The sequence below is a fragment of the Manis javanica genome, chromosome 1 (genome assembly GCF_040802235.1).
Source record: "Manis javanica isolate MJ-LG chromosome 1, MJ_LKY, whole genome shotgun sequence".
NCBI lineage: Eukaryota > Metazoa > Chordata > Mammalia > Pholidota > Manidae > Manis > Manis javanica.
This window is the reverse complement of record NC_133156.1, coordinates 119,031,571-119,043,970: the sequence shown is the minus strand read 5'-3', so window position 1 is coordinate 119,043,970 and position 12,400 is coordinate 119,031,571. Positions and strand designations below refer to the sequence as shown.

The 12,400-nt window shown below is 36.2% G+C and overlaps 1 pseudogene; it reads left to right on the top strand.

Annotated features, from left to right (window-relative positions):
- Nucleotides 1-2,149: 2,149 nt before the first annotated feature.
- LOC118973428 (probable inactive 1-aminocyclopropane-1-carboxylate synthase-like protein 2 pseudogene) lies at nt 2,150-3,983 on the top strand (annotated as a pseudogene).
- The last annotated feature ends 8,417 nt before the right edge of the window (nt 3,984-12,400 follow it).

Below are 12,400 nucleotides of genomic sequence, written 5' to 3'. Positions count from 1 at the left end.
GGCTGATTTCATATTATAAAATATTGTTTCAAGGAATACATAATATCTGTTAACTATTAATTTCCTAGGCATGCCATAACAAGGTACCACAGACTAGGTGGCATCAAACAACAGAAATTCACTGCTTTACAGTTCTAGAGGCTAGAAGTTCAAAATTAAGATGTAATAACGGGTGTTCTCCCTCTGAAACCTATAGGGGCTCATCTCTCCCTGCCTCTTCCTAGCTTCCAGTGATTGCCATCAGTCCTTGGCATTCTTTGGCTTGAGCCGTATCAATCCAGTCTTTGCCTCTGTTGTCACATGGCATTCTTCTTCTTGTAAGGACACCAGTCATATTTAGCTAGGGTCCACTGATCTCAACTTAACTTGACTACATCTACAAAGATCTTATTTCTTTGGCCACATTCACAGGTACCAAGGGTGAGGGCTTCAACAAACCTTTTTGGAGGACACACTTATATGCATAACAGTGTCCCAAGGAGGCTGACAAACTGCACTTGGATACTAGCTCTGTCCCTGCCTGCCCAGTTATCTGAGCAAGTCAATTTACTTTTTAAATCTTCAGTTTCTGATTCCGTAAAATGAAAGCAATAACTACCCCTGGCCATCTTACTGGGTCTGATGTTATTATTTAAAGATTTGGCACATGGACAGATGATCTCAAAAACCCTCATATATGAATACCTTTATTGCAATTCTCTCAATATTGTATTTCCAAATGATAGTTTATTTTTTTCTTTTGAGTATAATTAAAGCATAAAATGCTTTCATCTCTGGCTGGTACAAAAAGTCTCATGAACACTAGTTACAAAAGGCCAAAAGGTAGGATCTACAAAAAGAACATGAGAAACAGCACAGATTGATTTCATTTTGGAGGAGTCTGAGAAAATTAACTAACTTAGTCAACACCATCTACTCAGTCTACATGAGGAAAAGAAAAACAGAAGGGAATTGTTTTAGGAATTTATTCTAAGATTTATGATCTAATTTTTCACTGTGACAATCTCTTTGTTCCCACAACATCCTATATTCAAAGGTTTTCTGGTGACCTAAATCTATCATTTTCTCTTAACAGGCTCTGTTTTCCATCCTGTCCTTGATTTCCAGCTGCTTTTTGTTCTCATTCTTGATTACCATCAGTGATAATTTGAGGAGGCATGCAACATGTTTCCTAACAAAGGGGATGAATTGTCTGGCATTTGAGGAAGGACTAAAAAAAGATATTTCAGCCTGGAACCATGTAAACAGGGAGGATGTGTTCTCCAAGGCTTAAAGTAATGGACATGGACTGAGAATGCAAAAACAATCCTGAAAAAGAAAAACAAAGTTGAAGGACTCATACTTCCTCTTTTTAAAACTCACTACAAAGCTACAGTACTCAAGACAGTGTGGTACTCTCATAAAGATAGACATATATATCAGCTGAATAGAATTAGAATCCAGAAATAAACTTGCACATTAATGGCAAACATATTTTCAGCAAAGGTGCTTAGACAATTCAATAGGAGAAAAAATAGTCTTTTTAACAAATGGTACTGGGGCAGTCGAATATACACATGCAAAAGAGTGAATTGGAGCTCTACCTCATACTCATTCACAAAAATGAACTCAAAGTAGTTCATAGACCTAAATCTAAGAGCTAATCTAGAAAACTCTTAAAAGAACGCATGGGAGTATACCCTGGTAACCTTGAATCAGGAAATGTTTTCTTTAATGTCACACCAAAGGCAGAAGAGATAAAAGGGGAAAAATTGATAAATGAGACTGCAGCAAAATTAAAAATGTTTGTGTTGCAAATGATACCATCAAGAAAATGAAAAGACAATCATAGAATGGGAGAAAATAATTGCAAATTATGTCTGATAAGAGACTGACACCCAGAATATATAGAGATTTCAGGCAGCTCAAAAATACATGGACAAATACTTCAATTAAAAAGTAGGCAAATAATTTAAGTAGACCTTCATTCTAAGAAGATATACAAATGGCCAAAGAGCATATGAAAAGATGCTCAACCATGCTAATCAGTAGGGAAATGTCAATCAAAACCACAGTGAGATACCACTTCACACTCACTAGGATAGCTATAATCTAAAAGATGAGAAAGCAAGCTTAGTGAGAGGAGGAGGGGCATAGAGAGGTCTTCGAAATGGTCAAGTATGATTTCATTGAGCATCAGGGTTCTAGAACTGAGAGAGATAAATGGAAACAAACACAAAGTTCCCAGCCAGCCTGCTGAGCCCAATACAAATACCCAGAGTATGAGGAACTGATCAGACACACTCTGCACGCCCTGTGGCCAGATGAGGGTCCCAGGCTTCAGAAACCAGAGCACTAGTACTCAGTTGGTGGAAACGGCACTGCACTTGCTGCAGATCACAGAGCACATCATGCAGAGAGACCAGGCACCTGCAGTAGAACCTGGGCCTGGAGAAACAGAGGCACAATCTGAACACCCAGGAGCAGAAAGCCCTCCTGGAACACTTATTATGACAGGCAGTTGTAGAACTGCCTCACCCTTCCCAGGAGTCTAGGGGTGATGTCAGAGGTGAGCAGTGGGCCCAGTCATCCAGGCAGCCTGACCAGCCAGTTAACTGACAGAGTGATTTTGAAGCTGCACTTGTCAGCCCCGACCTGTCCAACTGTGGGAATGACGTCTCTGCCTTATACCATTCCAGCTTCTGACTACAAGAACTGCCAAGGGAATAAATACCACAAGGACAAGGACCAGGAGACTTTGGCTTCATTAATCCTGCTCCATTAATCCTGAAAACTGAACGCTGAGTTGGAATGGTGTGAACTGCATGGAGGAGGTCCTGGTACAACACCCTGATTAGAAAGGGCAACCACTCCTGTGAGTAGAAGCAACCTGCTTCCTACCTACTAATTCAAGGCACCCTCCCACCTTGAGTAGGGAAACTTGGCTGTTTTAAGTGGCTGCTGCTCTGTCTTCTGCACACTGGTCATGGCTCTGTATGATCCAGGTGGGCCTTTCTGACCCCAATCCCCTCCTGCAACAGCTTTGTCTTTAGCCTCCACCTGTATGCATAAATTGAACTGATTCTTGCCCATGTGGACAGTGAGATTATTGATGTGAACACCTGTCCTTTCCAGGTCATTGTGGACAAGTTGGACCAAGCCTTGCTTGAGGCTAAGCTTAAGGGGAAAAGGGTCAGAGACCTCATGCTTTCTAATGCTCAAAATCCTTTGGGTGACATCTACTCCCAAGACTCTCTGAGGAATACTTGGGATTTGCCAAGAGATACAACCTACATGTGATTATAGATGAGAGTCACATGCTGTCTATGCTTGATGAATCACCATATTCCACAGTGTTCTGAGCATGGAGAGTTTGCCTGGCCCCCAAAGGATGCATGTGATCTGGAGCACCAGATATTTTGGCATCTCTGGCTTCTGCTTTGGTACTGCACCAGGATGCTGCACATTTGAAAAAGAGCTGCTCCTCCAAGACTGCTTCCTGGTCAAAAAGCTGATGCTGTCCCATGGCAAGACTATAGCTATAAGGAGCCTGGCAGATTCTGCCTCCCAATGTCTTCATACATGATTCCTCCATAGGTCGATGAATACAATTCAAACTCAGTTGACTAACTGAGGTTCCCCATTGCTTATTTTATGTAACATTTTCCAACTTTATCTTTTACAGTCCTCTTACCTGAATTCTTCATGTCAGCCCAACTAGTCTACTTATCAGACTCCGATTACTTTTCATGGTCCTGCTACTAGAATAACCTTCCTCTTCTATGCAATCTCTATTGAAATAGGCAGGGTCTTTAAGGTCTGGTTCAGATCTCTTCCAAGAGTCCTGATCAAAAAGTCCTGAGCCAGAAAGTCCTGCTTGTCAGTGTCATGTATAGAGTTTTACATTCTTCACAGTAGACACGGTGTGTGTGTGTGTTTTGTCTTCAATGCATTCCAAGCTCCCAGAAACTTGCTCCTTTGTGTCTCCTTTGCATCTGGCATAGGGCCTTAGAAAAATTAAAATTAAATTTAAAGGTGATTTGGTTAAAGAATCACATGTTATACCTTTGGAACAAAAATGATTACAAAGTTTCATCCTTTCATTTATGCAAGAGAAAATGGGGCAACAATACAAACATACATTGTAATTTACTTCTAGATTGTTAGCTGATACTCAATAAATACTTATTATATGAATGAAGGAATGTCATAGAAGCATTGGAAAGAATGATATAGGTGTTCGTTCTAAGTATGGTAAATTCTCACATACTTAAGCAAGAAAGATTTTTTAATCATTTTTCATTTGCAGGACTTAATTGTGTAAACTAACCCATCACTTTTGAATTTTTCATTGTAAATAATGAAACCATAAAACTGGAGATGTCATAAAATAATACACGTTCCTTTTAAGAGTTCTAATGTTCTTACTGAACTTTTTATTGATATTATAATTGACAAGGAAATTGTATAGTTTGCTAAAAACACACTTATGAAATTGGAATCGATTTTACCTCAAAGCTTTTACAAACTCATCATTCAGGACTTGCTTTAATTTTAATACACCAAAGTAATCGAAGCAAGACTTTTTGCCCACTTTTTTTTTTGTTCTCACCCTTTTGCCTTCCTTCCAAATTGTGTTTGCTTGTTTGTCTTGTTAAAGGTATACATACAAATTGCAAAGATAAAATACTATGGAATATAGATATATAACCAAAAATATTCACATAAAAAACATTATTAGCATTTTGGTGTAATATTCTTTAATCTGTATCTCTGTATTACAGTTAATATTATCTCATGAATATCAATACACATCAATCTATACCACTATACCATAATTTTAACTACCACACAATACTTCTTTGCATGTTTGTGCTACTTAATCAGTTTCCAATTAATTCTAAGAACCGTATTTCTGGTTTCAGAAGGAATTTGTGGTCTTCCACTGAAACAAAGGAAGAATTACTATTACAAAATGATAGTTTCATGAAATAATTTTTTAAGCAATGTTGACTAGTTAAGGATGCTTTAATATTTTGTAGAGACATCAATTTTGCAATGGAAAGTATTTGACCAAGTCTGACATAAACAATGTATATTGAGGTTGGGTGAATTTCCAGAGGTTAATTCAGTGCTATGCAATAAAGTTATTTTTACCTTACTTCTTTGGTTCTTAATCCTGGCTGCATACTACATTCATCCCCAGAAATTTCAAAAAAATGATCCCCATTCTGCACCCAAAAGCCAAAGAACCAATCTTTAGATGAAACCAGGGCTTCTACTCATTTTAGAAGTTCCTAGGTGAATCTGAAAAGTGAGAGTTGAGAAATACTGAGGCTAATTCAAAAATAATTTGTGCAGAATTCATACTACAAAGCTTGATAAACCATCATGTCTCTTTTATTTTGAGAATAGAAGTTTGTTTCAAAATCAGGGAAGTAATGCATGCATAGTGTATACAGAGAGTTTGCTCATTCTAGTTTGTAGAATCTCTTTTTTGTGTATGCCACTCACCCCTAGGCATTCTCTGAGAATTAAGTTTAATGTTATTGGATGGTTTGAAAAGAAAATCCTATGGCTACTTCCTCTTTTACCAGAGTATGTGCCTCATGGTGACCTTGAAGGATGAAAGCTCCTGGGAATGCATAGGTTTGTAGAATATTTATTCAAGTGGAACATTTTAACAGTACAACATTTAGATGAGCTCAACTAAAGTTTTAATATGGGCCTCCTTGGAGAGACACCAAAATGTAGGAAGGGGAGGCAAACAAGAAAGATGAGAGGGGCATTTACTGTCACTTACAGTGATGGAACTGGATTTTGATATGCATGATGCCTCAAATCTGCAGTGATAGGTAAGGATGGGCATTATCTTATTTTTTATTTTACCCAAGCTATGGAACTGTAAATATGTCTCCATGCACAAACTTCAAGGCAGAAAACCTGAAAGCACTCAAAAAAGGCTTCATTGAAATAAAGTCTATAAGCTGTGTATCCATGGGACACTGACCAATTATAAGCAAAATTGTCTGACAGGCACACGGATGTTTTTTGATCTTTCTTTTCTTTTCTTTATTTAAAATCATGCATAAAATACTGTAAAATAATGGCTAAAGGGCAACGCTGAACTAAATGGAAAGCTTTTCATTTTGAATAGAATTTTAAAATGTATTGTCACAAAAAAAGCAGTAAAAACAGGTTTATTGTTAAGAATATGTGAAATAGGCTAAGAGGCAGAAAATGAATCATTACATAATTGGGTTTTTTTCAGCCAATTACTACTGTGTAGGTGTGGCTTTTTGAATCTAGTTCAAGAGTTATAGAATGCATCTCACACAAAATAGTTCAATTGTGTTTTTTGTTTTCATTCTTTTTTTTAAATTGCATAAGCAGGTAAGCAAATTGGAAAAAAATATCTGATGCCATTTAATGCTGATAAGTGTACTTTGCATGTTTTGTTTTTGAATTGTTTAAATCCACAAAGAACCTACATTGTTGATGCTTATTCATTGTTGTAGCAAATACCCCTTGATCAACACTTGACTATGTAACATTAGTCAGACCTATAATTTCATGTGGAAGCTATATATAAAATAAATAAATAAACAAGAGAATGCAAACAACTGTGGAGGTTTTCAATAGCTACAAATCTGACAATATATAGACAAAATATTCGGATGATTATTTCCGTATTTTTAAATGTTGAGATAATCTTTAATATAAAGTTATATTTCCTCTTCTCCACAAACTGAATGATCTTTTATTTACAGCTTTTGCTTTCCATAACAGCACTTCACAGATATAACAGGTTTGCAGAAGCTTTTGAGATTCAAACAATTAAATACTCCTGGAGCACTGGGCTCACAAAATGATTTAGAAAACCATCAAAACTAGAAAAGATAAGTAAAACATTTTAAATAAGCAGAATTTCCAAATTCATCACTAGAATCAGAGTTTAAGTCATTTTTCCCGGTAAGGGTTTAACAAATAGGTATGAGACGGTGGGATTGCATTGAAATTTCTTTTCTTTTAACCCTAAAAGCACATATTTATATTGGTTAAAGCATTTAGTTATGATCATGACTAATTTTTTTTCACATCACTATTATTTGTTTCAGTTCTATTCTAGCCTAAGCTCAGAATTGTTATAAATTTTTGAAGCAGTTTTTATTTCAGCATATGTGAAAGTTTTGTTTTAGAGTTAAATATTGCTTTTATTTCGCATTATATATCATAGTGGGTGGAAGGAAGCTATGAAGAAAATTTATCAGGCAAACCTAATGGAATCTGTGATGAGAACATGCGAAGAGCAGCCAAGAACTCTTACCTCTAGCTGAAAGTTTGCCTCATTCTCCTTGTGAGGCCATGGCTAATCATTTATCCTCCCTGTGTTTCTGTTACCTCACCTATCAGGGGAGAGGATAAGAGCTATTCACTCATACAAAGATTACAAATTCCTTGAGGGCAGAGACCTTCACATTTTGAAGAAAATTTCCCAGGCAACTTTTATAGAGCTGAGCATTGGCTGTTACTTGAAAACAACTGGTCCAACGTTTCAAATATGAATGAAATGAATTTGAGGTACTAGGTGTATAAATTACCAAAAATTTAAGTAATTATATCATGGTGTTATCAAAGAAGACACGTAGATGGACTATGGAGATAGTTATCAATTACATTTGATTAGTTTGATTAAATCTCAGAAGGTAGCAGTATATTTACCAGAAATATACTTTCATTGGGAATCACTAGACACAGGGTCCAAGACTGGCCTTCAGTCATTGAATTGGGGAGTTGCATGGAAAGGAATGTTCTTCTTTTCCTCATGTTATGGATAAAAAAAATAGTGCTCTCTTGTCTACAGTCCTAGAGCTATTAATACTCAGGCATCTCTGCTTCCTCCTCTGAGTTCTTCCATGACTTGGCCAAGTTCATGACTAGACAGGCTGGATGTCTACTTCTCTAGGAGGTTCATTAAGGTAATCACTGAAACTTCTTAATATTAAGATTTTCAGATCATTTAAAGGGGAAAATCTCTTTGTTGGTTTTTATTGCCTATTTGCATCTCTAGTAATTAAAACAAGGCTTATTTCAACACATATATGGATAAAAAATACTTCAATAATACCTGTCGTTACCCTGCTGACACTTTATTTTTTGAATGCAACAAACAACAAAATAACAACAGCTCTACAATACATTTACAATGAGAATAGGGTAGTTTGATTTTGAGACTTCTTTGCCAAAGAATTTGAGTAGCCTTTTCCAATCCAATTGGTACAAGGCTTAACCCTGTTCCAGTGCAAAACATTTCCAAAGTTGCTAGTGAATGTGGGGCATAGAGTTCTAGGAATCACTCCTGGTAACTTGAACAATCCTGCAAATTGCATGTTCTCGGGGAAAGAAGACCACAGTGACAGGGATGCCCTTCCTGACAAATGGGTGACTTTAGAAAGAAAACATGATGTTGACAAGAAGCAGCAGCAATCTCGAAGAACTGCCTGCATTCCTTTGGAGAATGCAAAAGACTCCAGTTGTTTTGCTCTCTGTTTATGAGCAAGGCTGCTGTAAATTTGTTGTACCTTAGAAAGTTAGGTGTTGAAACAGACTTAATATCTATTGACATTTTAAAATACTGTATTTTTCCTGTCTTTCTTTTTTTTAAATTAAAATGTGTGGTAAGGCCTTTGCTCCCTTCTTGTGCTGGCATTCACCGAGCTGTCAGGTTTCAAAGGAAAAGGTCCAGTTTCATCTCTCCCACTGGCTCTGAGATTTCTTGTGCATTTGCCTGATCTACTCATTTTTTTCTAGTTCTCATAAGCCTCATTTTTGATATGCAAATGTTGGCACTGTTTTCCTGAAGGAGTTTGCAATTCCTTGCTGCTTTAATCCAGTGAGAACATAGAATGGGAGACCATTAGCATCAGGTCAGTCAGCATTTTTCCATTCCCATTGGTGTCACCAACAGCCTGCTCTTCATTCATTCATTCAACAAATATTTATTGAGCATTCACTTTGGGTTAGTGCCTGGGATATAGCAATAAAATGGTAAACATACAAAAAATTTTCTTAGTTCTTTCCCTTTAAAATTTTTTCTATTTTTGTGAAGATGATGCTCTTTTTTTTATTTCTTGATTTGAATTTTTGACTCAAGTTTTTTAAATGACTATAGCCATTTGTCATGTAAAAGTACTGCTAAGCTTCAGTTCAGAAATTTTGAAATTGTCCTTTCATTATCATTCATCTATAAGTATTTTCTGATTTGCAATATTTCTCCTTTATGCAAGGTTTAAAGTATCTGTTTATCTCTTTATTTACATACACTTTCTTTCTTTATTTTAGTTTCTATATGGTAGGGTTTTGTTTTAGTTACTTCATTTTGCTATTTAACTCATTGCAGTTTCCTTTAACTATATAAATACAAATAGTACATTTATATAAATATAAATATCCTGAAACATCTCTTCCTAATCATTACCCATGACTTTTTAGCTTCTTTCATAGACATCTCTTCTTCCACCATCCCTTCATATTTTTCCTCCCAGCAATTTCATTCAATTTACCATGTCAGGGAAAACCAGTTAAGCATGAGAGATGTGACTGACAATAGAATGCACAAAAGAGAAAATCTAGTTTTCCAGAATGCAGGAAGGGCCACCCAATATAGACTCTGGAATAAATCAGAACTTACTGTACAATTTCCAAAACATGAAGGCAATGTAAGATCATGTGGGGAGAGAGTGGGTTTAGAGTGAGATAGACCCGGATTTGAGTCTATTGTCCATACACTTTGTAAATTTGCCCCAACATTTTTGTTTTCACTAATACTGATTAAGCATTTCTTTTTCTTCTTTTTTTAAAATTTATTTTATTTATTTTTGATACCATTTATGTATAATTACTTGAACATTATGGGAATTAGACTTCCCCCATTATCAAGTCCCCCCCACATACCCCAATACAGTCACTGTCCATCAGTGTAGGAAGATGCTAGAGAATCATTACTTGTCTTCTCTGTGCTATACTGCCTTCCCTGTGACTGCCCCTCTACATTATGTGTGCTAATTGTAATACCCCATTTTTCCCCTTATCCCTCCCTTCCCACCCATCCTTCCAAGTCCCTCTCCCCTTAGTAACTGTTAGTTCATTCTTGGTTTCTGTTAGTCTGCTGCTGTTTTGTTCCTTCAGTTTTTGCTTTGTTCTTATACTCCGCAGATAAGTGAAATCATTTGGTACTTGTCTTTCTCTGCTTGGCTTATTTCACTGAGCATAATACCCTCTAAATCCATCCATGTTGTTGCAAATGGTAGGATTTGTTTTCTTCTTATGGCTGAATAATATTCCATTCTATATATGTACCACATCTTCTTTATCCATTCATCTCCTGATGGACACTTAGGTTGCTTCCATTTCTTGGCTATTGTAAATAGTGCTGAGATAAACATGGGGGTGCATATGTCTTTTTCAAACTGGGCTGCTGCATTCTTAGGATAAATTCCTAGGAGTGGAATTCCTGGGTCAAGTGGTATTTCTATTTTTAGTTTTTGAGGAACCTCCATATTGCTTTCCACAATGGTTGAACTAATTTACATTCCCATCAGTAGTATAGGAGGGTTCCCCTTTCTCCACATTCTCACCAGCATTTGTTGTTGTTTGTCTTTTGGATGGTGGCCATCCTAGCTGGTGTGAGGTGATATCTCATTGTGCTTTTAATTTGCATTTCTCTGATGATTAGCGATGTGGAGCATCTTTTCATGTGCCTGTTGGTCATCTGAATTTCTTCTTTGGAGAAGTGTCTGTTCAGATCCTCTGCCCATTTTTTAATTGGCTTATTTGCTTTTTGTTTGTTGAGGTGCGTGAGCTCTGATTAAGCATTTCTTATATTCCAGAAACTCTTAGAGATGCTAGGGTGAACGAGATATGGAAATTTACTACCCTCATTGAGGTTATATTTTAATGGGATTAGACAAGAAATGAAACCATACACTCATAAATGACAAGATGATTTCTGGTAATGTATACAAAGAACAAAAAAATTTGAACAAGTGAAAAATCTAGGTGGAGTGCACTAGAAATCTAGACTGCCTTAATGAGCAGAAGATATTTGAGCAGAGAATTCAACAGCAAGAAGTACTCTGCCATCTCGAACTTCTGGTGTACAGGCTCTAAGGAAAGGAAGATCTTGGCACTTCAGAGAAATAGTGAACAGATCAAGGTGGCTGTGGAATTTTGAGGCAGAGGATAATGGCAGGAAGGAAGTTAGAAGGGTGGAGGATGGCCAAAATACACAGACTTTTGAAGCCCATGGAAAGGAATTTGAATTTTATTCTAAGAACAATGAAAGCTATTAGAATATTTTTAGTAGATGAGTGACATTTTATATTATAAAAGATAATTCTGATAGTCATGTACAAAATGGAATATAAATGACTTGAATGCTTAAATGTAATTAGACATTTTTGAAGTTATTATAAGTCTGTTTATGTTAGCCAAGCAAAGGAATATTGTTCACAAATGGTGTCTTCTCATGTTAATTCAGTTTAAAAATAAAACACTATAAATGAAATAATGAAACTCATAATTCTGAGAATACAAGGGGCTTTATTATACTAGAAATTAAAATGTGTCAGGAAGTTTAGGCCACTTTAGACTAGTCATTGCTAGATTAGAAAGATTTACAAGGCTGTTTACAAACTTGAATGCTATGCAAATACTTTGGAAGACATGTTGACTGACACAAGAGGAAGGGCAAAGGACAGGTGTCAGGTTCCAAGGAAATGAAAATATTTTCTATAATAAATAAGGTGCATTAAATGGTAATGATAATAAAAAGCAACTAAGGAAAAGATTTTGGTGTATGTTTTATTTGAAGAAGTCATCACTTCGTTTCATCACAGGAAACTAACCAATAAGTATGTCTGGCTGGAATAGAGGACTCTAACTTCTCCAAGTTAACAAAATATGATCAGATAGCATAAAAAAAGATTTCTTCCAACATTATCCACATTCTCAGAGCAGAATGGAGAGACTGAAGACAAACACCATCTATAAAATGACCAATTATTTCAGGCATATGAGTGTCATGCATTTTTGCCAGTAACTTTGTTGCCCTGAGCCACAATGGTATAAATTTAAAATAATGTTGCCTGCTCGAACATACCTCAATGGAACACGTTAATGCATCAGATGAGATAAAGGTGTTCTAAAAATAATGTAGTCCCAAAGTATTTGCATAACATTCAAATTTGTTTTTACAAAATGTATTATGCCATTACTCTTACATGTTCCAGTAGTAATCATCTCCTTGGAATTAAACATTCACAGTGACATGAAATTTATTTTATGACGTTATAACTATGCATTTTTTAATGTCATACTTAAAAAATACTGCCCAGGGAGTAGTAAACAAATAATAATAGCT